The 17013-nt window shown below is 51.7% G+C and overlaps 7 non-coding genes across 7 annotated transcripts; all 7 read right to left on the bottom strand.

Moving 5' to 3' along the window:
• Positions 1-2052: 2052 nt before the first annotated feature.
• Positions 2053-2215, bottom strand: LOC126430349 (U1 spliceosomal RNA). Its single transcript, XR_007577105.1, has one exon. It is a non-coding gene; the product is annotated as a U1 spliceosomal RNA (small nuclear RNA).
• Positions 2216-4378: 2163 nt separating this feature from the next.
• Positions 4379-4541, bottom strand: LOC126430348 (U1 spliceosomal RNA). The gene has a single exon (XR_007577104.1). It is a non-coding gene; the product is annotated as a U1 spliceosomal RNA (small nuclear RNA).
• A 2158-nt stretch (positions 4542-6699) lies between these two features.
• On the bottom strand, positions 6700-6862 carry LOC126430353 (U1 spliceosomal RNA). The gene has a single exon (XR_007577109.1). It is a non-coding gene; the product is annotated as a U1 spliceosomal RNA (small nuclear RNA).
• A 2160-nt stretch (positions 6863-9022) lies between these two features.
• LOC126430352 (U1 spliceosomal RNA) lies at positions 9023-9185 on the bottom strand. The gene has a single exon (XR_007577108.1). It is a non-coding gene; the product is annotated as a U1 spliceosomal RNA (small nuclear RNA).
• A 2157-nt stretch (positions 9186-11342) lies between these two features.
• On the bottom strand, positions 11343-11505 carry LOC126430351 (U1 spliceosomal RNA). Its single transcript, XR_007577107.1, has one exon. It is a non-coding gene; the product is annotated as a U1 spliceosomal RNA (small nuclear RNA).
• A 2157-nt stretch (positions 11506-13662) lies between these two features.
• LOC126430350 (U1 spliceosomal RNA) lies at positions 13663-13825 on the bottom strand. Its single transcript, XR_007577106.1, has one exon. It is a non-coding gene; the product is annotated as a U1 spliceosomal RNA (small nuclear RNA).
• A 2157-nt stretch (positions 13826-15982) lies between these two features.
• On the bottom strand, positions 15983-16145 carry LOC126430347 (U1 spliceosomal RNA). Its single transcript, XR_007577103.1, has one exon. It is a non-coding gene; the product is annotated as a U1 spliceosomal RNA (small nuclear RNA).
• Between the last annotated feature and the right edge of the window lie 868 nt (positions 16146-17013).

Here is a 17013-nt window from a genome sequence, read left to right as displayed (position 1 = left end):
CCGTCCATGTACCTGTCTCCTTACAAGAGAGCTATTGGCTGTCGAGTTAGATGGCAGACAGTCGCAACAACGCTCCTCTGCCGAGAAAACGATGCATTTTGTGCGAGCAGCACCATACGGCTCGCGGCGCCGGCCGCTGCTGGGGTTAATTTACCGTTCCCTCCGGAAGATGGCGGGCCAAGTCGGGGTTGCCGCCTCCGGGCCCTCCTCTCCGTCTCCAACGAGCCCTCTTCCTCGGCTGTTGAAACCGCGAATGCGATCTGCGAATGAGTGCTTTTTGCAGCCACAATGCAAGCCACACTTTACTTTCGCTCCTTCCAGGAGAGCCCTTAGTGCTAGCAAATACGGCAGCATTGTCACGCGCGGTCGACTGTCGCCGAGCAACTGAAGGACCACAGCTCAGGACTGTCAGATGTTCTAAGAGAGCTGGATGCACTCGTGAGTGTTGTGCGCGACGAACAAACAGGACGTCAGTGAACTCCAAGAACGAACATCAGCCAGCACGTTCGACATTCGACGCCGAGTAACAGAAGACACTTAAAAGGTAACACTTCTTTTTGCTTCTCCTTCCGAGTAGGACGTGGAAAGCTCGATCGAATATTTGTGCAAATTTTCATTCGGAATATGGACATATTTTCTTCGCGCATAGAGAGAAAAATAAAGTCTCATCCATGACAACATTTCAGCTGTGTCGGGTGATTTCGAAGATGCAGATTAATTGTGCGGTATTTGGTAAACGATTGATACCTTGTAGCAATCTTGGCTTAGACGTGGATTAGGTAAAGATAAAACTAAATTGCTTTTTGTTTGTAAACACAACACGTCAGGTGTGTAACAAAGCGATGGGAAACAAGGAAGTCTCTTTTCTGTGAATGTAGTGATGCAACAACGAATTCACTGAGGGCTACCCGTTTCTGCAATTAGTAATTTATTGAAACTGCCGCTATTACGCGTCTGTCAATGTAGAACTGTGTGTGTTACAGAAGGCACTGTTCGGATATTTTGTCAGTGAGTAGGGAGAAATGTGTTTTTAATTACACTTGTTACAGATGTTATTTCCATTCCATTCGAAACCTATCTGTTCTCACTCCAAGGGCGCCCATACGACAGACAGTTTGTACAGGGGGTGGGGGACGGCTGAATCTGGAGGTATGGTGTACTTTAATATTTTGGAAGACGAATAGCGAGCTTGTAAAGAGGCCATAAAACAGATTTGAAGTTCCGACCTGGTAAAGACGTGTGTAATACAGACCTTTTGACTCGATTTCTTGCAAGAAAAACACCTGATAACATTGCGTTTTCTACTTTCCCTGGAGCCCGAGTACAGGCGAAACACAACACCTGCGACGACAAGACATTCCTTACAGAAAGTAAACGCTCACTGTCGTGGCCTAATAAACAGCCTACAGCGGTTCTCGTCCCATCACCGAATTTGAGCAACGCTGGCCCTCGTTGTCAGTGTGGCCGCCTGGGAGCACAAGTGGCTGTTGCCTAGAATTTCTCTTCCCCGTTTTCGGTACAGTTGGCCACGTCATTTCACATCCCCGCAAGCTCCTCAAGTGCCGCAAGTCTGCAAGTCTCCGGGACGCTACGCTAGACGCTTGCTGCCGGCCCCCTCATGTACCTGGCCACAGACGACAAAGCGTTCGGCTGGGCGACGCCTCGTGTACGCCGGCTCGCGCCACCGCGGTCGCCGCGCGTGCAGGGAATGCCGCGCCGTCCAATTGCGTTTGGCGCGCATTCCCCTGATGGACAGAGAAAGCCAAAGTCGCCGTTCGGCCATTAATGTGGATGTCGTACCAGAGTTAGACCGCTTGTGCCATCTCGCGGCTGCCGCTGCTACTACTGGTGCGCGTCCCCCGCGCTTATCGAACAGACAGTGTGCTCTGGCTCTGGGTTTGACGCCAGGTCGACGCAGACGTGTGGTACGCGCGTAGCGCGAGTGCTGCTGCGTTTGGCAGTCCCTTGCGGAACACGTTGCTGGCCGAGTGCTCAGGCGCACTAGTTACCGACTGCTACCACAGAATACTGCGTTTGCAATTGAAATAGACACCGGGACAGCGCGAACGCAAGTCCCGACTACCAAAAATAAGCGCCCGAGTACTCACATTTGGAGTAATCGCGGGGGTCAGCTCGACCGAAAGTGCAATGGAAGGGCCTCACCCCGGAGGAACCGCCTTCATGATCACGGTATCCCCTACGCCAGGGTAAGTATGCATTCGTCGCGCCACTTAGGCGAGAATTTGTAGTGCCTCGCGCTATCGAGATGTAACGAGAGCTCTGACGTTTCCGCAATCGGCGAACAGAATGGTGGCCGTCCATGTACCTGTCTCCTTACAAGAGAGCTATTGGCTGTCGAGTTAGATGGCAAGACAGTCGCAACAACGCTCCTCTGCCGAGAAAAACGATGCATTTTGTGCGAGCAGCACCATACGGCTCGCGGCGCCGGCCCGCTGCTGGGGTTAATTTACCGTTCCCTCCGGAAGATGGCGGGGCCAAGTCCGGGTTGCCGCCTCCGGGCCCTCCTCTCCGTCTCCAACGAGCCCTCTTCCTCGGCTGTTGAAACCGCGAATGCGATCTGCGGAATGAGTGCTTTTTGCAGCCACAATGCAAGCCACACTTTACTTTCGCTCCTTCCAGGAGAGCCCTTAGTGCTAGCAAATACGGCAGCATTGTCACGCCGCGGTCCGACTGTCGCCGAGCAACTGAAGGACCCACAGCTCAGACTGTCAGATGTTCTAGAGAGCTGGATGCACTCGTGAGTGTGTGCGCGACGAACAAACAGGACGTCAGTGAACTCCAAGAACGAACATCAGCCAGCACGTTCGACATTCGACGCCGAGTAACAGAAGACACTTAAAAGGTAACACTTCTTTTGCTTCTCCTTCCGAGTAGGACGTGGAAGCTCGATCGAATATTTGTGCAAATTTTCATTCGGATATGGACATATTTTCTTCGCGCATAAGAGAGAAAAATAAAGTCTCATCCATGACAACATTTCAGCTATGTCGGGTTGATTTCGAAGATGCAGATTAATTGTGCGGTATTTGGTAAACGATTGATACCTTGTAGCAATCTTGGCTTAGACGTGGATTAGGTAAAGATAAAACTAAATTGCTTTTGTTGTAAACACAACACGTCAGGTGTGTAACAAAGCGATGGGAAACAAGGAAGTCTCTTTTCTGTGAATGTAGTGATGCAACAACGAATTCACTGAGGGCTACCCGTTTCTGCAATTAGTAATTTATTGAAAACTGCCGCTATTACGCGTCTGTCAATGTAGAACTGTGTGTGTTACAGAAGGCACTGTTCGGATATTTTGTCAGTGAGTAGGGAGAAATTGTGTTTTTAATTACACTTGTTACAGATGTTATTTCCATTCCATTCGAAACCTATCTGTTCTCACTCCAAGGGCGCCCATACGACAGACAGTTTGTACAGGGGGTGGGGGACGGCTGAATCTGGAGGTATGGTGTACTTTAATATTTTGGAAGACGAATAGCGAGCTTGTAAAGAGGCCATAAACAGATTTGAAGTTCCGACCTGGTAAAGACGTGTGTAATACAGACCTTTTGACTCGATTTCTTGCAAGAAAACACCTAAACACCTGATAACATTGCGTTTTCTACTTTCCCTGGGAGCCCCGAGTACAGGCGAAACACAACACCTGCGACGACAAGACATTCCTTACAGAAAGTAAACGCTCACTGTCGTGGCCTAATAAACAGCCTACAGCGGTTCTCGTCCCATCACCGAATTTGAGCAACGCTGGCCCTCGTTGTCAGTGTGGCCGCCTGGGAGCACAAGTGGCTGTTGCCTAGAATTTCTCTTCCCCGTTTTCGGTACAGTTGGCCACGTCATTTCACATCCCCGCAAGCTCCTCAAGTGCCGCAAGTCTGCAAGTCTCGGGACGCTACGCTAGACGCTTGCTGCCGGCCCCCTTCATGTACCTGGCCACAGACGACAAAGCGTTCGGCTGGGCGACGCCTCGTGTACGCCGGCTCGCGCCCCGCGGTCGCCGCGCGTGCAGGGAATGCCGCGCCGTCCAATTGCGTTTGGCGCGCATTCCCCTGATGGACAGAGAAAGCCAAAAGTCGCCGTTCGGCCATTAATGTGGATGTCGTACCAGAGTTAGACCGCTTGTGCCATCTCGCGGCTGCCGCTGCTACTACTGGTGCGCGTCCCCCGCGCTTATCGAACAGACAGTGTGCTCTGGCTCTGGGTTTGACGCCAGGTCGACGCAGACGTGTGGTACGCGCGTAGCGCGAGTGCTGCTGCGTTTGGCAGTCCCTTGCGGAACACGTTGCTGGCCGAGTGCTCAGACGCACTAGTTACCGACTGCTACCACAGAATACTGCGTTTGCAATTGAAATAGACACCGGGACAGCGCGAACGCAAGTCCCGACTACCAAAAATTATGCGCCCGAGTTACTCACATTTGGAGTAATCGCGGGGGTCAGCTCGACCGAAGTGCAATGGAAGGGCCTCACCCCGGAGGAACCGCCTTCATGATCACGGTATCCCCTACGCCAGGTAAGTATGCATTCGTCGCGCCACAGGCGAGAATTTGTAGTGCCTCGCGCTATCGAGATGTAACGAGAGCTCCTGACGTTTCCGCAATCGGCGAACAGAATGGTGGCCGTCCATGTACCTGTCTCCTTACAAGAGAGCTATTGGCTGTCGAGTTAGATGGCAGACAGTCGCAACAACGCTCCTCTGCCGAGAAAAACGATGCATTTTGTGCGAGCAGCACCATACGGCTCGCGGCGCCGGCCGCTGCTGGGGTTAATTTACCGTTCCCTCCGGAAGATGGCGGGCCAAGTCCGGGTTGCCGCCTCCGGGCCCTCCTCTCCGTCTCCAACGAGCCCTCTTCCTCGGCTGTTGAAACCGCGAATGCGATCTGCGGAATGAGTGCTTTTTGCAGCCACAATGCAAGCCACACTTTACTTTCGCTCCTTCCAGGAGAGCCCTTAGTGCTAGCAAATACGGCAGCATTGTCACGCGCGGTCGACTGTCGCCGAGCAACTGAAGGACCACAGCTCAGACTGTCAGATGTTCTAAGAGAGCTGGATGCACTCGTGAGTGTTGTGCGCGACGAACAAACAGGACGTCAGTGAACTCCAAGAACGAACATCAGCCAGCACGTTCGACATTCGACGCCGAGTAACAGAAGACACTTAAAAGGTAACACTTCTTTTTGCTTCTCCTTCCGAGTAGGACGTGGAAAGCTCGATCGAATATTTGTGCAAATTTTCATTCGGAATATGGACATATTTTCTTCGCGCATAAGAGAGAAAAATAAAGTCTCATCCATGACAACATTTCAGCTGTGTCGGGTTGATTTCGAAGATGCAGATTAATTGTGCGGTATTTGGTAAACGATTGATACCTTGTAGCAATCTTGGCTTAGACGTGGATTAGGTAAAGATAAAACTAAATTGCTTTTTGTTTGTAAACACAACACGTCAGGTGTGTAACAAAGCGATGGGAAACAAGGAAGTCTCTTTTCTGTGAATGTAGTGATGCAACAACGAATTCACTGAGGGCTACCCGTTTCTGCAATTAGTAATTTATTGAAACTGCCGCTATTACGCGTCTGTCAATGTAGAACTGTGTGTGTTACAGAAGGCACTGTTCGGATATTTTGTCAGTGAGTAGGGAGAAATTGTGTTTTTAATTACACTTGTTACAGATGTTATTTCCATTCCATTCGAAACCTATCTGTTCTCACTCCAAGGGCGCCCATACGACAGACAGTTTGTACAGGGGGTGGGGGACGGCTGAATCTGGAGGTATGGTGTACTTTTAATATTTTGGAAGACGAATAGCGAGCTTGTAAAGAGGCCATAAACAGATTTGAAGTTCCGAACCTGGTAAAGACGTGTGTAATACAGACCTTTTGACTCGATTTCTTGCAAGAAAAACACCTGATAACATTGCGTTTTCTACTTTCCCTGGGAGCCCCGAGTACAGGCGAAACACAACACCTGCGACGACAAGACATTCCTTACAGAAAGTAAACGCTCACTGTCGTGGCCTAATAAACAGCCTACAGCGGTTCTCGTCCCATCACCGAATTTGAGCAACGCTGGCCCTCGTTGTCAGTGTGGCCGCCTGGGAGCACAAGTGGCTGTTGCCTAGAATTTCTCTTCCCCGTTTTCGGTACAGTTGGCCACGTCATTTCACATCCCCGCAAGCTCCTCAAGTGCCGCAAGTCTGCAAGTCTCGGGACGCTACGCTAGACGCTTGCTGCCGGCCCCCTCATGTACCTGGCCACAGACGACAAAGCGTTCGGCTGGGCGACGCCTCGTGTACGCCGGCTCGCGCCACCGCGGTCGCCGCGCGTGCAGGGAATGCCGCGCCGTCCAATTGCGTTTGGCGCGCATTCCCCTGATGGACAGAGAAAGCCAAAAGTCGCCGTTCGGCCATTAATGTGGATGTCGTACCAGAGTTAGACCGCTTGTGCCATCTCGCGGCTGCCGCTGCTACTACTGGTGCGCGTCCCCCGCGCTTATCGAACAGACAGTGTGCTCTGGCTCTGGGTTTTGACGCCAGGTCGACGCAGACGTGTGGTACGCGCGTAGCGCGAGTGCTGCTGCGTTTGGCAGTCCCTTGCGGAACACGTTGCTGGCCGAGTGCTCAGACGCACTAGTTACCGACTGCTACCACAGAATACTGCGTTTGCAATTGAAATAGACACCGGGACAGCGCGAACGCAAGTCCCGACTACCAAAAATTATGCGCCCGAGTTACTCACATTTGGAGTAATCGCGGGGGTCAGCTCGACCGAAGTGCAATGGAAGGGCCTCACCCCGGAGGAACCGCCTTCATGATCACGGTATCCCCTACGCCAGGTAAGTATGCATTCGTCGCGCCACAGGCGAGAATTTGTAGTGCCTCGCGCTATCGAGATGTAACGAGAGCTCCTGACGTTTCCGCAATCGGCGAACAGAATGGTGGCCGTCCATGTACCTGTCTCCTTACAAGAGAGCTATTGGCTGTCGAGTTAGATGGCAGACAGTCGCAACAACGCTCCTCTGCCGAGAAAAACGATGCATTTTGTGCGAGCAGCACCATACGGCTCGCGGCGCCGGCCGCTGCTGGGGTTAATTTACCGTTCCCTCCGGAAGATGGCGGGCCAAGTCCGGGTTGCCGCCTCCGGGCCCTCCTCTCCGTCTCCAACGAGCCCTCTTCCTCGGCTGTTGAAACCGCGAATGCGATCTGCGGAATGAGTGCTTTTTGCAGCCACAATGCAAGCCACACTTTACTTTCGCTCCTTCCAGGAGAGCCCTTAGTGCTAGCAAATACGGCAGCATTGTCACGCGCGGTCGACTGTCGCCGAGCAACTGAAGGACCACAGCTCAGACTGTCAGATGTTCTAAGAGAGCTGGATGCACTCGTGAGTGTTGTGCGCGACGAACAAACAGGACGTCAGTGAACTCCAAGAACGAACATCAGCCAGCACGTTCGACATTCGACGCCGAGTAACAGAAGACACTTAAAAGGTAACACTTCTTTTTGCTTCTCCTTCCGAGTAGGACGTGGAAAGCTCGATCGAATATTTGTGCAAATTTTCATTCGGAATATGGACATATTTTCTTCGCGCATAAGAGAGAAAAATAAAGTCTCATCCATGACAACATTTCAGCTGTGTCGGGTTGATTTCGAAGATGCAGATTAATTGTGCGGTATTTGGTAAACGATTGATACCTTGTAGCAATCTTGGCTTAGACGTGGATTAGGTAAAGATAAAACTAAATTGCTTTTTGTTTGTAAACACAACAACACGTCAGGTGTGTAACAAAGCGATGGGAAACAAGGAAGTCTCTTTTCTGTGAATGTAGTGATGCAACAACGAATTCACTGAGGGCTACCCGTTTCTGCAATTAGTAATTTATTGAAACTGCCGCTATTACGCGTCTGTCAATGTAGAACTGTGTGTGTTACAGAAGGCACTGTTCGGATATTTTGTCAGTGAGTAGGGAGAAATTGTGTTTTTAATTACACTTGTTACAGATGTTATTTCCATTCCATTCGAAACCTATCTGTTCTCACTCCAAGGGCGCCCATACGACAGACAGTTTGTACAGGGGGTGGGGGACGGCTGAATCTGGAGGTATGGTGTACTTTTAATATTTTGGAAGACGAATAGCGAGCTTGTAAAGAGGCCATAAACAGATTTGAAGTTCCGAACCTGGTAAAGACGTGTGTAATACAGACCTTTTGACTCGATTTCTTGCAAGAAAAACACCTGATAACATTGCGTTTTCTACTTTCCCTGGGAGCCCCGAGTACAGGCGAAACACAACACCTGCGACGACAAGACATTCCTTACAGAAAGTAAACGCTCACTGTCGTGGCCTAATAAACAGCCTACAGCGGTTCTCGTCCCATCACCGAATTTGAGCAACGCTGGCCCTCGTTGTCAGTGTGGCCGCCTGGGAGCACAAGTGGCTGTTGCCTAGAATTTCTCTTCCCCGTTTTCGGTACAGTTGGCCACGTCATTTCACATCCCCGCAAGCTCCTCAAGTGCCGCAAGTCTGCAAGTCTCGGGACGCTACGCTAGACGCTTGCTGCCGGCCCCCTCATGTACCTGGCCACAGACGACAAAGCGTTCGGCTGGGCGACGCCTCGTGTACGCCGGCTCGCGCCACCGCGGTCGCCGCGCGTGCAGGGAATGCCGCGCCGTCCAATTGCGTTTGGCGCGCATTCCCCTGATGGACAGAGAAAGCCAAAAGTCGCCGTTCGGCCATTAATGTGGATGTCGTACCAGAGTTAGACCGCTTGTGCCATCTCGCGGCTGCCGCTGCTACTACTGGTGCGCGTCCCCCGCGCTTATCGAACAGACAGTGTGCTCTGGCTCTGGGTTTGACGCCAGGTCGACGCAGACGTGTGGTACGCGCGTAGCGCGAGTGCTGCTGCGTTTGGCAGTCCCTTGCGGAACACGTTGCTGGCCGAGTGCTCAGACGCACTAGTTACCGACTGCTACCACAGAATACTGCGTTTGCAATTGAAATAGACACCGGGACAGCGCGAACGCAAGTCCCGACTACCAAAAATTATGCGCCCGAGTTACTCACATTTGGAGTAATCGCGGGGGTCAGCTCGACCGAAGTGCAATGGAAGGGCCTCACCCCGGAGGAACCGCCTTCATGATCACGGTATCCCCTACGCCAGGTAAGTATGCATTCGTCGCGCCACAGGCGAGAATTTGTAGTGCCTCGCGCTATCGAGATGTAACGAGAGCTCCTGACGTTTCCGCAATCGGCGAACAGAATGGTGGCCGTCCATGTACCTGTCTCCTTACAAGAGAGCTATTGGCTGTCGAGTTAGATGGCAGACAGTCGCAACAACGCTCCTCTGCCGAGAAAAACGATGCATTTTGTGCGAGCAGCACCATACGGCTCGCGGCGCCGGCCGCTGCTGGGGTTAATTTACCGTTCCCTCCGGAAGATGGCGGGCCAAGTCCGGGTTGCCGCCTCCGGGCCCTCCTCTCCGTCTCCAACGAGCCCTCTTCCTCGGCTGTTGAAACCGCGAATGCGATCTGCGGAATGAGTGCTTTTTGCAGCCACAATGCAAGCCACACTTTACTTTCGCTCCTTCCAGGAGAGCCCTTAGTGCTAGCAAATACGGCAGCATTGTCACGCGCGGTCGACTGTCGCCGAGCAACTGAAGGACCACAGCTCAGACTGTCAGATGTTCTAAGAGAGCTGGATGCACTCGTGAGTGTTGTGCGCGACGAACAAACAGGACGTCAGTGAACTCCAAGAACGAACATCAGCCAGCACGTTCGACATTCGACGCCGAGTAACAGAAGACACTTAAAAGGTAACACTTCTTTTTGCTTCTCCTTCCGAGTAGGACGTGGAAAGCTCGATCGAATATTTGTGCAAATTTTCATTCGGAATATGGACATATTTTCTTCGCGCATAAGAGAGAAAAATAAAGTCTCATCCATGACAACATTTCAGCTGTGTCGGGTTGATTTCGAAGATGCAGATTAATTGTGCGGTATTTGGTAAACGATTGATACCTTGTAGCAATCTTGGCTTAGACGTGGATTAGGTAAAGATAAAACTAAATTGCTTTTTGTTTGTAAACACAACACGTCAGGTGTGTAACAAAGCGATGGGAAACAAGGAAGTCTCTTTTCTGTGAATGTAGTGATGCAACAACGAATTCACTGAGGGCTACCCGTTTCTGCAATTAGTAATTTATTGAAACTGCCGCTATTACGCGTCTGTCAATGTAGAACTGTGTGTGTTACAGAAGGCACTGTTCGGATATTTTGTCAGTGAGTAGGGAGAAATTGTGTTTTTAATTACACTTGTTACAGATGTTATTTCCATTCCATTCGAAACCTATCTGTTCTCACTCCAAGGGCGCCCATACGACAGACAGTTTGTACAGGGGGTGGGGGACGGCTGAATCTGGAGGTATGGTGTACTTTTAATATTTTGGAAGACGAATAGCGAGCTTGTAAAGAGGCCATAAACAGATTTGAAGTTCCGAACCTGGTAAAGACGTGTGTAATACAGACCTTTTGACTCGATTTCTTGCAAGAAAAACACCTGATAACATTGCGTTTTCTACTTTCCCTGGGAGCCCCGAGTACAGGCGAAACACAACACCTGCGACGACAAGACATTCCTTACAGAAAGTAAACGCTCACTGTCGTGGCCTAATAAACAGCCTACAGCGGTTCTCGTCCCATCACCGAATTTGAGCAACGCTGGCCCTCGTTGTCAGTGTGGCCGCCTGGGAGCACAAGTGGCTGTTGCCTAGAATTTCTCTTCCCCGTTTTCGGTACAGTTGGCCACGTCATTTCACATCCCCGCAAGCTCCTCAAGTGCCGCAAGTCTGCAAGTCTCGGGACGCTACGCTAGACGCTTGCTGCCGGCCCCCTCATGTACCTGGCCACAGACGACAAAGCGTTCGGCTGGGCGACGCCTCGTGTACGCCGGCTCGCGCCACCGCGGTCGCCGCGCGTGCAGGGAATGCCGCGCCGTCCAATTGCGTTTGGCGCGCATTCCCCTGATGGACAGAGAAAGCCAAAAGTCGCCGTTCGGCCATTAATGTGGATGTCGTACCAGAGTTAGACCGCTTGTGCCATCTCGCGGCTGCCGCTGCTACTACTGGTGCGCGTCCCCCGCGCTTATCGAACAGACAGTGTGCTCTGGCTCTGGGTTTGACGCCAGGTCGACGCAGACGTGTGGTACGCGCGTAGCGCGAGTGCTGCTGCGTTTGGCAGTCCCTTGCGGAACACGTTGCTGGCCGAGTGCTCAGACGCACTAGTTACCGACTGCTACCACAGAATACTGCGTTTGCAATTGAAATAGACACCGGGACAGCGCGAACGCAAGTCCCGACTACCAAAAATTATGCGCCCGAGTTACTCACATTTGGAGTAATCGCGGGGGTCAGCTCGACCGAAGTGCAATGGAAGGGCCTCACCCCGGAGGAACCGCCTTCATGATCACGGTATCCCCTACGCCAGGTAAGTATGCATTCGTCGCGCCACAGGCGAGAATTTGTAGTGCCTCGCGCTATCGAGATGTAACGAGAGCTCCTGACGTTTCCGCAATCGGCGAACAGAATGGTGGCCGTCCATGTACCTGTCTCCTTACAAGAGAGCTATTGGCTGTCGAGTTAGATGGCAGACAGTCGCAACAACGCTCCTCTGCCGAGAAAAACGATGCATTTTGTGCGAGCAGCACCATACGGCTCGCGGCGCCGGCCGCTGCTGGGGTTAATTTACCGTTCCCTCCGGAAGATGGCGGGCCAAGTCCGGGTTGCCGCCTCCGGGCCCTCCTCTCCGTCTCCAACGAGCCCTCTTCCTCGGCTGTTGAAACCGCGAATGCGATCTGCGGAATGAGTGCTTTTTGCAGCCACAATGCAAGCCACACTTTACTTTCGCTCCTTCCAGGAGAGCCCTTAGTGCTAGCAAATACGGCAGCATTGTCACGCGCGGTCGACTGTCGCCGAGCAACTGAAGGACCACAGCTCAGACTGTCAGATGTTCTAAGAGAGCTGGATGCACTCGTGAGTGTTGTGCGCGACGAACAAACAGGACGTCAGTGAACTCCAAGAACGAACATCAGCCAGCACGTTCGACATTCGACGCCGAGTAACAGAAGACACTTAAAAGGTAACACTTCTTTTTGCTTCTCCTTCCGAGTAGGACGTGGAAAGCTCGATCGAATATTTGTGCAAATTTTCATTCGGAATATGGACATATTTTCTTCGCGCATAAGAGAGAAAAATAAAGTCTCATCCATGACAACATTTCAGCTGTGTCGGGTTGATTTCGAAGATGCAGATTAATTGTGCGGTATTTGGTAAACGATTGATACCTTGTAGCAATCTTGGCTTAGACGTGGATTAGGTAAAGATAAAACTAAATTGCTTTTTGTTTGTAAACACAACACGTCAGGTGTGTAACAAAGCGATGGGAAACAAGGAAGTCTCTTTTCTGTGAATGTAGTGATGCAACAACGAATTCACTGAGGGCTACCCGTTTCTGCAATTAGTAATTTATTGAAACTGCCGCTATTACGCGTCTGTCAATGTAGAACTGTGTGTGTTACAGAAGGCACTGTTCGGATATTTTGTCAGTGAGTAGGGAGAAATTGTGTTTTTAATTACACTTGTTACAGATGTTATTTCCATTCCATTCGAAACCTATCTGTTCTCACTCCAAGGGCGCCCATACGACAGACAGTTTGTACAGGGGGTGGGGGACGGCTGAATCTGGAGGTATGGTGTACTTTTAATATTTTGGAAGACGAATAGCGAGCTTGTAAAGAGGCCATAAACAGATTTGAAGTTCCGAACCTGGTAAAGACGTGTGTAATACAGACCTTTTGACTCGATTTCTTGCAAGAAAAACACCTGATAACATTGCGTTTTCTACTTTCCCTGGGAGCCCCGAGTACAGGCGAAACACAACACCTGCGACGACAAGACATTCCTTACAGAAAGTAAACGCTCACTGTCGTGGCCTAATAAACAGCCTACAGCGGTTCTCGTCCCATCACCGAATTTGAGCAACGCTGGCCCTCGTTGTCAGTGTGGCCGCCTGGGAGCACAAGTGGCTGTTGCCTAGAATTTCTCTTCCCCGTTTTCGGTACAGTTGGCCACGTCATTTCACATCCCCGCAAGCTCCTCAAGTGCCGCAAGTCTGCAAGTCTCGGGACGCTACGCTAGACGCTTGCTGCCGGCCCCCTCATGTACCTGGCCACAGACGACAAAGCGTTCGGCTGGGCGACGCCTCGTGTACGCCGGCTCGCGCCACCGCGGTCGCCGCGCGTGCAGGGAATGCCGCGCCGTCCAATTGCGTTTGGCGCGCATTCCCCTGATGGACAGAGAAAGCCAAAAGTCGCCGTTCGGCCATTAATGTGGATGTCGTACCAGAGTTAGACCGCTTGTGCCATCTCGCGGCTGCCGCTGCTACTACTGGTGCGCGTCCCCCGCGCTTATCGAACAGACAGTGTGCTCTGGCTCTGGGTTTGACGCCAGGTCGACGCAGACGTGTGGTACGCGCGTAGCGCGAGTGCTGCTGCGTTTGGCAGTCCCTTGCGGAACACGTTGCTGGCCGAGTGCTCAGACGCACTAGTTACCGACTGCTACCACAGAATACTGCGTTTGCAATTGAAATAGACACCGGGACAGCGCGAACGCAAGTCCCGACTACCAAAAATTATGCGCCCGAGTTACTCACATTTGGAGTAATCGCGGGGGTCAGCTCGACCGAAGTGCAATGGAAGGGCCTCACCCCGGAGGAACCGCCTTCATGATCACGGTATCCCCTACGCCAGGTAAGTATGCATTCGTCGCGCCACAGGCGAGAATTTGTAGTGCCTCGCGCTATCGAGATGTAACGAGAGCTCCTGACGTTTCCGCAATCGGCGAACAGAATGGTGGCCGTCCATGTACCTGTCTCCTTACAAGAGAGCTATTGGCTGTCGAGTTAGATGGCAGACAGTCGCAACAACGCTCCTCTGCCGAGAAAAACGATGCATTTTGTGCGAGCAGCACCATACGGCTCGCGGCGCCGGCCGCTGCTGGGGTTAATTTACCGTTCCCTCCGGAAGATGGCGGGCCAAGTCCGGGTTGCCGCCTCCGGGCCCTCCTCTCCGTCTCCAACGAGCCCTCTTCCTCGGCTGTTGAAACCGCGAATGCGATCTGCGGAATGAGTGCTTTTTGCAGCCACAATGCAAGCCACACTTTACTTTCGCTCCTTCCAGGAGAGCCCTTAGTGCTAGCAAATACGGCAGCATTGTCACGCGCGGTCGACTGTCGCCGAGCAACTGAAGGACCACAGCTCAGACTGTCAGATGTTCTAAGAGAGCTGGATGCACTCGTGAGTGTTGTGCGCGACGAACAAACAGGACGTCAGTGAACTCCAAGAACGAACATCAGCCAGCACGTTCGACATTCGACGCCGAGTAACAGAAGACACTTAAAAGGTAACACTTCTTTTTGCTTCTCCTTCCGAGTAGGACGTGGAAAGCTCGATCGAATATTTGTGCAAATTTTCATTCGGAATATGGACATATTTTCTTCGCGCATAAGAGAGAAAAATAAAGTCTCATCCATGACAACATTTCAGCTGTGTCGGGTTGATTTCGAAGATGCAGATTAATTGTGCGGTATTTGGTAAACGATTGATACCTTGTAGCAATCTTGGCTTAGACGTGGATTAGGTAAAGATAAAACTAAATTGCTTTTTGTTTGTAAACACAACACGTCAGGTGTGTAACAAAGCGATGGGAAACAAGGAAGTCTCTTTTCTGTGAATGTAGTGATGCAACAACGAATTCACTGAGGGCTACCCGTTTCTGCAATTAGTAATTTATTGAAACTGCCGCTATTACGCGTCTGTCAATGTAGAACTGTGTGTGTTACAGAAGGCACTGTTCGGATATTTTGTCAGTGAGTAGGGAGAAATTGTGTTTTTAATTACACTTGTTACAGATGTTATTTCCATTCCATTCGAAACCTATCTGTTCTCACTCCAAGGGCGCCCATACGACAGACAGTTTGTACAGGGGGTGGGGGACGGCTGAATCTGGAGGTATGGTGTACTTTTAATATTTTGGAAGACGAATAGCGAGCTTGTAAAGAGGCCATAAACAGATTTGAAGTTCCGAACCTGGTAAAGACGTGTGTAATACAGACCTTTTGACTCGATTTCTTGCAAGAAAAACACCTGATAACATTGCGTTTTCTACTTTCCCTGGGAGCCCCGAGTACAGGCGAAACACAACACCTGCGACGACAAGACATTCCTTACAGAAAGTAAACGCTCACTGTCGTGGCCTAATAAACAGCCTACAGCGGTTCTCGTCCCATCACCGAATTTGAGCAACGCTGGCCCTCGTTGTCAGTGTGGCCGCCTGGGAGCACAAGTGGCTGTTGCCTAGAATTTCTCTTCCCCGTTTTCGGTACAGTTGGCCACGTCATTTCACATCCCCGCAAGCTCCTCAAGTGCCGCAAGTCTGCAAGTCTCGGGACGCTACGCTAGACGCTTGCTGCCGGCCCCCTCATGTACCTGGCCACAGACGACAAAGCGTTCGGCTGGGCGACGCCTCGTGTACGCCGGCTCGCGCCACCGCGGTCGCCGCGCGTGCAGGGAATGCCGCGCCGTCCAATTGCGTTTGGCGCGCATTCCCCTGATGGACAGAGAAAGCCAAAAGTCGCCGTTCGGCCATTAATGTGGATGTCGTACCAGAGTTAGACCGCTTGTGCCATCTCGCGGCTGCCGCTGCTACTACTGGTGCGCGTCCCCCGCGCTTATCGAACAGACAGTGTGCTCTGGCTCTGGGTTTGACGCCAGGTCGACGCAGACGTGTGGTACGCGCGTAGCGCGAGTGCTGCTGCGTTTGGCAGTCCCTTGCGGAACACGTTGCTGGCCGAGTGCTCAGACGCACTAGTTACCGACTGCTACCACAGAATACTGCGTTTGCAATTGAAATAGACACCGGGACAGCGCGAACGCAAGTCCCGACTACCAAAAATTATGCGCCCGAGTTACTCACATTTGGAGTAATCGCGGGGGTCAGCTCGACCGAAGTGCAATGGAAGGGCCTCACCCCGGAGGAACCGCCTTCATGATCACGGTATCCCCTACGCCAGGTAAGTATGCATTCGTCGCGCCACAGGCGAGAATTTGTAGTGCCTCGCGCTATCGAGATGTAACGAGAGCTCCTGACGTTTCCGCAATCGGCGAACAGAATGGTGGCCGTCCATGTACCTGTCTCCTTACAAGAGAGCTATTGGCTGTCGAGTTAGATGGCAGACAGTCGCAACAACGCTCCTCTGCCGAGAAAAACGATGCATTTTGTGCGAGCAGCACCATACGGCTCGCGGCGCCGGCCGCTGCTGGGGTTAATTTACCGTTCCCTCCGGAAGATGGCGGGCCAAGTCCGGGTTGCCGCCTCCGGGCCCTCCTCTCCGTCTCCAACGAGCCCTCTTCCTCGGCTGTTGAAACCGCGAATGCGATCTGCGGAATGAGTGCTTTTTGCAGCCACAATGCAAGCCACACTTTACTTTCGCTCCTTCCAGGAGAGCCCTTAGTGCTAGCAAATACGGCAGCATTGTCACGCGCGGTCGACTGTCGCCGAGCAACTGAAGGACCACAGCTCAGACTGTCAGATGTTCTAAGAGAGCTGGATGCACTCGTGAGTGTTGTGCGCGACGAACAAACAGGACGTCAGTGAACTCCAAGAACGAACATCAGCCAGCACGTTCGACATTCGACGCCGAGTAACAGAAGACACTTAAAAGGTAACACTTCTTTTTGCTTCTCCTTCCGAGTAGGACGTGGAAAGCTCGATCGAATATTTGTGCAAATTTTCATTCGGAATATGGACATATTTTCTTCGCGCATAAGAGAGAAAAATAAAGTCTCATCCATGACAACATTTCAGCTGTGTCGGGTTGATTTCGAAGATGCAGATTAATTGTGCGGTATTTGGTAAACGATTGATACCTTGTAGCAATCTTGGCTTA

Source organism: Schistocerca serialis, unplaced genomic scaffold (genome assembly GCF_023864345.2).
Source record: "Schistocerca serialis cubense isolate TAMUIC-IGC-003099 unplaced genomic scaffold, iqSchSeri2.2 HiC_scaffold_1042, whole genome shotgun sequence".
Taxonomy (NCBI): Eukaryota; Metazoa; Arthropoda; class Insecta; order Orthoptera; family Acrididae; genus Schistocerca; species Schistocerca serialis.
Note: the sequence above shows the minus strand (reverse complement) of the source record. Positions and strands in the feature narration are given on the sequence as shown.